This window comes from Vitis vinifera, chromosome 8, assembly GCF_030704535.1.
Source record: "Vitis vinifera cultivar Pinot Noir 40024 chromosome 8, ASM3070453v1".
Taxonomy (NCBI): Eukaryota; Viridiplantae; Streptophyta; class Magnoliopsida; order Vitales; family Vitaceae; genus Vitis; species Vitis vinifera.
The window spans coordinates 23,406,359-23,416,522 of NC_081812.1; positions in this window are offsets into that span (position 1 = coordinate 23,406,359).

Genomic DNA, 10,164 nt, shown 5'->3' on the forward strand with positions numbered 1-10,164 from the left:
GTGTTCCAACGACTATTTTGGCCCAAATTTCTTCTATAAATAACCATTTTTCCATCAATTTCACCCATTTTTACTTTCATTCTTCATTTGCTCTCTCATTACTCCAATTTTAAGGTATGTTTATTTTAAATTGTAATTAATTTTGTTTGCAATTGTAATTAATATGGATGATTTAATGTTATTTTTATATTCAATAGTAATTAATTTGTATATTTTTATTGAATTGACTTAGGTTAATTTGATTATTTAATTATAAATTGATATGTTTATTTTAGATGATTATTTGTGATTTAGTTTCACATTTAGAATGATTATTTGTGATTTAGTTTCACATTTAATTAATTTAATTAACATGCTAAATTATTTAATTAATTTAATTAACATGAACTAGTATATTTTGAATATGAAATATGTTCATTTTTATGATTATTGGGATTTTTTTTCATATGCAATTATGATTAGTTTTTAATTTAGTAAATTTATCATAGAATTAGATCTAGATTTAAAAAATTAACTTAGCTAAATTATTTAATTAGTTTAATTAACATAAACTACTATATATGGAATATTAAATATGTTCAATTTTTATGATTATCATGATTTAGTTTCATATCCAATTATGATTAATTTTTAATTTAGTAAATTTTTCATAGAATTAGATTTAGATTCAAAAAATTAACTTAGCTAAATTATTTAATTAGTTTAATTAACATGAACTATTATATATGGAATATTAAATATGTTCAATTTTTATGATTATCATGATTTAGTTTCATATCCAATTATGATTAATTTTTAATTTAGTAAATTTTTCATAGAATTAGATTTAGATTCAAAAAATTAACTTAGCTAAATTATTTAATTAGTTTAATTAACATGAACTACTATATATGGAATATTAAATATGTTCAATTTTTATGATTATCATGATTTAGTTTTATATCCAATTATGATTAATTTTTAATTTAGTAAATTTTTCATAGAATTAGATTTAGATTCAAAAAATTAATTTAGCTAAATTATTTAATTAGTTTAATTAGCATGAACTATTATATATGGAATATTAAATATGTTCAATTTTTATGATTATCATGATTTAGTTTCATATCCAATTATGATTAATTTTTAATTTAGTAAATTTTTCATAGCAAGTTTCATTTAATGCAAAAAGACCCGCATAACAACACCAAAAAGTGTCCGAGAGTGCCGCCCGAAGTGAAAGAAGAGATACGATTCCTAGTGCATGACAAAACAAAAGCAAAAGCAAAGAAAAATGCAGATATTGAAGACATTCGTGCTCAATTACGTGGCACAATGGGGACTCATCATACACATTTGGTAGACAAAGATGATGATGATGAAGATGTTGAGAATGAAGATGTGTATATGTATCCGGCAGATATGCACCTAGATGAGCGGGATGCATATCGATCTGCAGTTCGTGCCTCGAAAGCATCAGAATGGGAACGTGAACAATATGAGAATATTGTAGGAAGCAAACGCAAAACGGGGGAGTCTTCACAGTCTCCTGGATTACCGTCGATGATGCGAAAATCATATAGTATGCGACATTAGCAACAATCACCCCCTATTGCCCCTTCGCTTTACAAGTCTTCTGCAGTAAAACAAAAAAATATCAAAGATATATTCAAGGGTGGTGCAATTAAAGAAATGATGGGACGCTTAATTAGCAAATTCTTCATTTATGAGAGCGTCGCACCCGCAAAAGCAAAGTCTCATCACTTCAAGAATATGATTATTGGTGCACAACAAGCTGGTAATTACTAATTTTTGAAATGTTATATTGTGCTATACTTTTAGTAAGTATAGTCTTTTGTGACATGTTTTACATATTTTTTTTTATATGAAGTGCAGGAATGGGAATCGAACCTCCATCTCCATTTGACATAAAGAACAAGTACTTGGAAATGGAGTACAGAGAAATGGAAGCTTATGTGAACCAACAAAGAGAAAAATGGAAGACATATGGGTGCACAATAATGTCAGATGGATGGACAGGGCCCACAAAATTAAGTATTATTAATTTCATGGTTTATTCTAAAAGGAGCACGGTCTTCCTTAAGTCAGTTGATGCATCGAACTATATCAAAGACCACAAGTATATATACGACCTATTGAAGACTGTTATCAAAGAAGTCGGTAAAGAAAATGTGGTCCAAATTGTCACAGATAATGGGTCGGCGTTCATGAAAGCAGGGAAACAATTGATGAAGAAGTATAACTTATACTGGACTCCGTGTGCGGCGCACTGCATCGACTTAATCTTTGAAGACATTGGTAAAAGACCCAGTGTTATCGAGGTGATAAACAATGCTCGCAAGATAACTAACTTCATTTACAATCATGGTTGGTTACTAGCACAAATGAGATTGTATTGTGGTGGAGACATTGTTCGACCAGGAGCTACAAGGTTTGCTACCAATTATATTGCTCTTGACAGTCTTCTTAAAAAAAGGGTCGATTTGAAAAAATTGTTTATGAGTGATGATTGGGCACAACACAAGCTGAGTCGAACAAAACATGGACGAGAGTTGGAGCAATTATTGTTTGACCATACGTATTGGGACAGAATGACAAATATAGTTTCATTATATGAGCCATTATACGTGGTGCTTCGACTTATGGATTCTGAAGTTGTTCCCACAATGCCATTTGTGTATGAGCTTATGCACGTGATGAAAAAGAACCTTACACGTCAAGGAGCTGGAGATTGGATGTTCAAAATAATACAAGATCGTTAGGAGAAAACACTAAAACATCCACTTCATGTAGCAGGTATTTAAGTACTATATATCTTTATAAGTTTTTACTCTGTATTTAATTTTGTTTAAAAAAATACTAACTCTACTTAATTTTATTGTAGCATACTTCTTGAATCCAAGATTTCAATATAGGCGTGGAGTTGGTAGTGATCCGGAACTACTTCAAGCGGTCCATGATGTTTTTGCAAAATTAGATCCAACTACTGAATCACTTGGTCAATTTGGAAATGAGGTAAATAAAAAACTGTTATTTGTCTATAAAACAATAATTTCATTCATCAATTTATTTGAACGTTTACTAACAAATATGATATTAACAAATTAAATGTTGAATACATAGCTTGTGCTTTTTCGACATGCAAAAAGAGGATTCGGTGATCGAGCGGCAATTGCAGCAAGGTCAACCATGGTGCCCGGTGAGTCTTTGTAGGAAAAAATTGATTATCATTATTGTAAATTCACCACATAAGTATTTATATGATTATCAAATTGGTTGCAGCTAAATGGTGGTTTATGTATGGGAATCAAACACCTACATTGAGAAAGTTAGCCATCAAAGTTCTCTCACAAACTGCGTCATTTACTGCTTGTGGGAGAAATTGGAGCACGTTTGCTCTCATCCACACAAAGCAACGAAATCGTTTGGCTTACTCTCGATTGGAGCAATTAGTTTTTTGTTACTATAATATGAGACTAAAGTTACGTGATATGGAGGCAAAAAATGATCGAGTTGCTGAAAAAGATTATCTTGATATTTTTGACATTTCAACCGAGGTGGGTGAAGAAGAAGATAATCAGTTGTTCCAATGGGTGAGGCCTATACACTTGGATGACGAAGTTGGAAATCCCGATCCACGAATTGCTGCTCATGCTCGAGAATTTGGAGTTAATGTTGAACGTGTGTTGTCTGAAGAAGTTCACTCTGAAAGTTTTAGCAAAGATACTGATGATTCCCACCAAGAGATTGACTCCACAAGTGTTGGCCATAATAGTAGACCTAGTGCTGCAGGTACTTCTGCTTCTGGTTACGATGGTTCAAGAGGTGGAACTGATGATGGAGGTGATAATGCGGGAGGAAATATTAATGAACGTCAACATAGTCAATATCCAGTTAGCCAATTCACCTGTGAAAATACTTTCACACACTGCACACAGGATGAAGACCATGGCTCTAGAAGAGCTGGTCCAGGCATAGGAGCTATTGGGAAGCCTTATAGAGGAAGAGAACGAATGATGGAACCATATAATGAGGAGTTACTTTCAGGGAGTTTTGAATCTATGAGTATAGGAACTCAATTTAGTGACTCCTCGAATGAGGCTAATGTCTACCCTCCTCATGTGATGAGTTATGGTCAACCTTCAAGTTCAACAGATGAAGAGTATGGTATGTCGCGTTATTCACCTTCTAGACAAATGCCTTACCAAGTTCCATATCAGATGGAAGGAGGATTGGGCATTAACACATGGGTGAACTTTGAGTATCCTATCCATGTAGAGGCAGTGGGCAAGACTCAAGAGATATATGCATGGCATGTTAGAATTTTTAACCAATATTATCGAGGCTCATTGAGTTGGTACCAATATTGTCTCCAATAGCAAGACGGCGTTCCTTCATCTATCAATCCCATTGAACCACATCGATCCTCATTTTGGTATTAAAGGGACATTGTAATGTAATGTGTACAAATTATTGCTATTTAATGAAATGAAGTATTTTATGTGACTTTATAATGAGAACAATTACAAAATTAACATTTCTTATAGATCGACATGATATAATTACATTTAATATCGCAAATTATATTATATGTATATCAATTTTTTCTACAAAACAACTTTAAAATGTCTATTATACTTCTAATTATATTATTATGAAGTTTTCTTTACATTTCCATGAGTTTTTAACAATTTTAAGCCTACCGATATTTTTTTCCAAAATATCCGCCGATATATCTCCGATATATCCGTAAAATCGAAGTACCGATATATCCGTGATTACCGATATTTTCTTCCATGGTTATGATGAAGCCTTGCAAGATGAGAATTCAAGCAAGTGAGAGTTAACCATGAAGGATGAGATGGATTCCTTGTTGGGAAGTCAGATATGGGAACTGACTGAATTGCCAATAGGAAAGAAGGCTTTGCACAACAAGTAGGTATATAGAATAAAGAATGAGCATGATGATAACAAACATTGCAAGGCCAGATTAGTTGTTAAAGGGTTCCAACAGAAGGAGGGCATTGACTACACAAAGATATTTTCTCCAGTTGTGAAGATGTAAACAATCAGACTTGTACTGGGAATGGTGGCTGTAGAAAACTTACATCTTGAGCAATTAGATGTGAAGACAACATTCCTTCATGGTGACTTGGAGGAAGACCTTTACATGATTCAGCCAGAAGGCTTCATTGTTCAGGGACAAGAAAATCTAGTCTACAAACTGAGAAAGAGCTTGTATGGCCTTAAACAAGCTCGTAGACAATGGTACAAGAAGTTTGACAGTTTTATGCATAGAATTGGGTTCAGGAGATGTGAAGCTGATCATTGTTGTTATCTTAAGTCTTTTGACAATTCTTACATCATATTATTGTTGTATGTGGATGATATGCTTATTGTAAGGTCTGGCATTAAGAAGATTAATAATCTGAAGAAGCAATTGTCCAAACAGTTTGCAATGAAGGATTTGGGAGCTGCAAAGCAAACCCTTGGTATGAGAATCATTAGAGACAAGACTAATGGTACATTGAAGCTTTCACAGTCAGAGTATGTGAAGAAAGTTCTCAGCAGGTTTAATATGAATGAAACTAAACCAGTGAGCACACCCTTGGGTAGTCATTTCAAATTAAGCAAAGAACAGTCACCGAAGACAGAAGAAGAAAGGGACCATATGAGCAAGGTGCCCTACGCCTCAGCAATTGACAACTTGATGTATGCTATGGTGTGTACAAGGTCAGACATTGCACATGTAGTGAGAGTTGTGAACAGATTCATGAGTAGGCCTGGAAAGCAGCATTGAGAAGCAGTCAAGTGGATTCTAAGATATCTGAAGGGTTCATTAGATACATATCTTTGCTTCACAGGTGCAAGTTTGAAACTTCGGGGTTATGTAGATGATGATTTTGTTAGTAATATTGATAGTAGAAAAAGTACTACTGGGTTTGTTTTTACTCTAGGTGGTACAACTATATCAGGGGTTTCAAATCTACAAAAGATTATTACTTTGTCTACTACAGAAGCTGAGTATGTTGCAGCAACTGAAGTTGGAAATGAGATGATTTGGCTACATGGTTTCTTAGATGAATTGGGTAAGAAGCAGGAGATGGGCATTCTACATAGTGACAGTCAGAGTGCAATTTTTCTTGCCAAAAATTCAATTTTTCATTCAAAGTCGAAGTATATACAAACAAAATATCACTTTATCCGTTACTTTGTTGAAGATAAACTGGTAATACTTAAAAAGATTTGTGGATCTAAAAACCCGACAGACATGTTGACTAAGGGTGTCACTATTGAGAAATTGAAGTTGTGTGCAACTTCAATTGGTCTTCTAGCTTGAGGATAGGAGGATGAGTTGCAGGGATGAGGGATTGTTTCTTGGAGGATAGCGGTTTGATGTTGGTGATTGAACTAGTCTCCAAGTGGGAGATTTGTCGGGCTTTGTGGAGCCTAGTTTTGTTTGATCTGGTTTAACAACCCGACATGAATAATATTGCGTGGTTTTTTTTTAATGTGCAGTATTCGTGCAATATTTTTTGGGTCCGTTTAGCCCATTGTGGAACCGCATTTTGTAATTAGGGTTTTTTAGTGTGGTGTGGCGGTTGCATTTCATAGAGAGAGAAAATATTGTAGCCGACAGAAGTACTCTATATTCTTCTCTAATAATAGTGATATCCCTGCAACTCCGTGGACGTAGGCAAATTGCCGAACCACGTAAATACTGTCTTGTGCGTGTGATTGTTTTTTCTTTAGTGTGTGTTTTCTCTATTTTTTTGTTTCTCACAGGTTAAAAAATCGGCTTAATTCCCTTCAAATCTTCTACAGTCCAAATTACATGAATGTAAAGATTGGTGAAGAAGAATATCCAAATCATATTACAAGGAGAGTTTATGGTGAAATGGTTGTACTAAATGTGGTTAAGATCTACTGTATGTAGTGTAGTAAACAAGTTGGCTATAAGATCGTAAGAAACAAAATATCATAACTCCTACTATGCTCCCTATTTTATCTTTTATTTATTTTTATTCGTTTTTTATATTCCAAATATATTTAACCTAATGTTTAAGGTGAAATTCAGAAGCAGGTGGTTGAGCCCCAAAACCTGCCTCCAATCATTCCAAGGGAATTTATACTGATAAAAGGCCAAGATTGGAATGTGCGCCTTCTCATATGATGCAGGTGTAAGGTGTCCCAACAGGTTTTTCTTTGTAGTCTCTTTCTTTGGTTTACGATGACAATCAGTTGTGAGGAAATTCAGTTGTGTAGCACTTACTTGGTTTACAATGATAAAAGTTATGATGAAATTCAATTGTGTAGCACTTTTTTGGTTTACATCGATGATCAGTTGTGATGAAATTCAAATGTGGGATTACAATTGATACTATAATACTAGCAGTACTATGATTTCATAGATCCATTTGTTTTTCATGTCCTCTTTGATGTTCTAAGTGTTCCTTTTTCAAAGATTAATTAATTTGTTTGTACTTTGAAATCATTATTGAATATACTCACGTCCAAAGTGATGATTGCCAATTTGCCACAATATTATTGAAAATTTTAGGCAACTGAAGTAGGCAAACCAGTGTGATAAGATATGAAAAGTATAAGTTGGAGGTGGATTTGAAAACAATATGAAGCATAATTTATTTAGAAACCAAAATTAGGGCAATGGAGTTGTTTAGCCCAAGATGCTGATAACATTTGTAGCAGAATGTTGTATATGCAACTGAAATGGGCAGGCTAATATGATAAGAAATGAAAAGTACAACTTGGAGGTGGATTTGAAAACAATATGAAACATAATTTTTATCTTTCTGCTAGAAACCAAAATCCGTTGCTTAGCTCAAGTATATGATAACATTAGTAGCAGAATGGTGCATGATGGGCTTCCCAAGTCCATGCCCCTTTATTCAATTGCCTGCCTACCAATGAAATTCTAGTTAATATAATTAGTAGCATAATGCTGGGAGTTTGGGATTAATGGTTACAACTTAAGTGCGGTAGTGGGTGTGGAAGACCTCAGAAGACACTGTCTATCGAGCATGTCATGTCATAAAAGAGCTTGAAGAAAACATTACAATAGCGAGAACTGAGCAACTTACCCATGGCCTAATAATGTAACAATCTCCATTTGGCTTAAAGTTGTATAAAACTTTGAGAACTGTTTAAGAGAAAATAACAGGGAATAAAATGGAATGAAGGCGGTGTTATCGGTTAGTTTAAATAACCCTATCCTTTTTTTCAGCAAAAGAAAGATTAGGATAGTAGTAGGAAAGATTGATAGAATTTGAATGATATGTGGTTTTTTTCTTATCTTAATTTAAATAAGATATGTTCAAGTATAGTTTTTGCATGAGTCCTTATTGATCCTTGGTATCTGATGCTTCAATGGTTCGCACATAGTTTTGAAAGGTACAATCCGCACCTAAAATACAAAAGTCTTCTATAGTTTAGGCCAAAACACACCAAAAGATACACTACTGAGTGAAGTGAAATACTGTTTAATGCATATCAATTTTATAAAATATAATCTAAAATCCAATCTTATCAACAAAAAATTTACTATTTCAACATTTTAAATAAACATTCAATAAAAAGTAATGAAATTATATAAATTTTAATACACAATTAAAAATTTTAGGAAGACAAGGTGCACATTTCCAACAAGGCCTTGGCAGAGAGATGCCATAATCAAGGAATGGTTGTGCCTTGACTCCAAGTGCACTTTTCACAAGTCACAACTATGGGTTAGCATAAAGAATTAATGCATTCATTAGATGGACAATAAGAATAGAGAAAAATGGATGCATCTAGAAAAGTTAGAGGTGACACTAATTGATGAAAAAAATGAGAAAGTTGTTAAGTCTTATCGAGTCAATCAAGTCAACCACGTTGTACAAGGAAAAGAAGAGTGCGTTTAATAGCAATTTTTAGAAGTATTTATAGTATTTCTAATACTTAAAAAATAAAAATTTTTAAGTATTTAAAAAACCAAAAACACTTCTCAAAAATCACTGCTAAATGCACTCGAAATATGATACAAATAAAGCAGCTAACTGGGGGTGTACCTGGATGGTTGACAAGTGATGGTTCCACCCCTTTAGTGAATGGGTTTACTCAAGCAAGTGCGGATGTAGTTGATTTATGTATTCCCACTCTTCTTCAAGAGTTGCTTCAATCAGAAAAGAATTATCTTCGGATTCAGGTTGGTTGCAAGGCATACATGTATGGATTAACGTCACTATAATACTATTTCTACATGGAGATATGAAAAATGATTGGATTTGTTGTTTGAATGAAAATTATAGTATGATTCGCTAGATGTTGCCACCAAAAAGGGTGGCATGCTTCTGCAAACCTTCTGGAATATCCACTTCTGAGGGCAAGCAATTGACACACATATTGGCAGCAGTAGGTGCCGTTGGAATACCGCATTTGCAACAGGGAACTCTTCCAATGGTTTGATGATGTACTCTAAACATGCTTGATTCTCGAGCCACTGCTGATAAGGGCAAAGCAAGAATAAGAGGAAGATATGATAATTTTAATATCATATTTAAATGTCAAGTACTATGTTTTAGTAAAGGAAAATAATGCTAAGAAATGGGAAGTATAAAAGAAAATAAAATTTAATTAAAAGAAAAAATAATAATGGAAATGAAAATGAGCTTGAAAAAACATGTAAAAAATAATATACTACTCCTTTTGATTTCCTTCTATTTTTCCTACCCGGGAATGAAGTGCTTGATATGTTGAAAAATATTACAATGTTTCCTAAAATTGACCTCTTCGAGAAATATTCCCCTCTTCCAAAAAAAATTTCTGGTTTTGTTGGTCTAATTGATTGTCTTCGTTTGTCAGTTCACATCCTAAACCAAAAAAAAAAGTTTGATTTTCTGCTATATCCTTCTGTGAAAAAAGAAGGGACGAATTGAGGGTTAGTGTTTACCTGCCGGCTGTATTGCTTCGTATTGAGGTTCTGTGTCTTCTTTCTTCCTATGCATGAAACTCTTCACTCCTCCTAAGAGCGTAATCTAAGGAAAGAAAATAAGACACAAGAGAAAAGTTATTTTTATTTATTATTTATTATTTATTAAGAAATAAATAAATATATTTTTTATAAATATTACTTAACGGGTAATTACTAAAATTGTATTTCATATT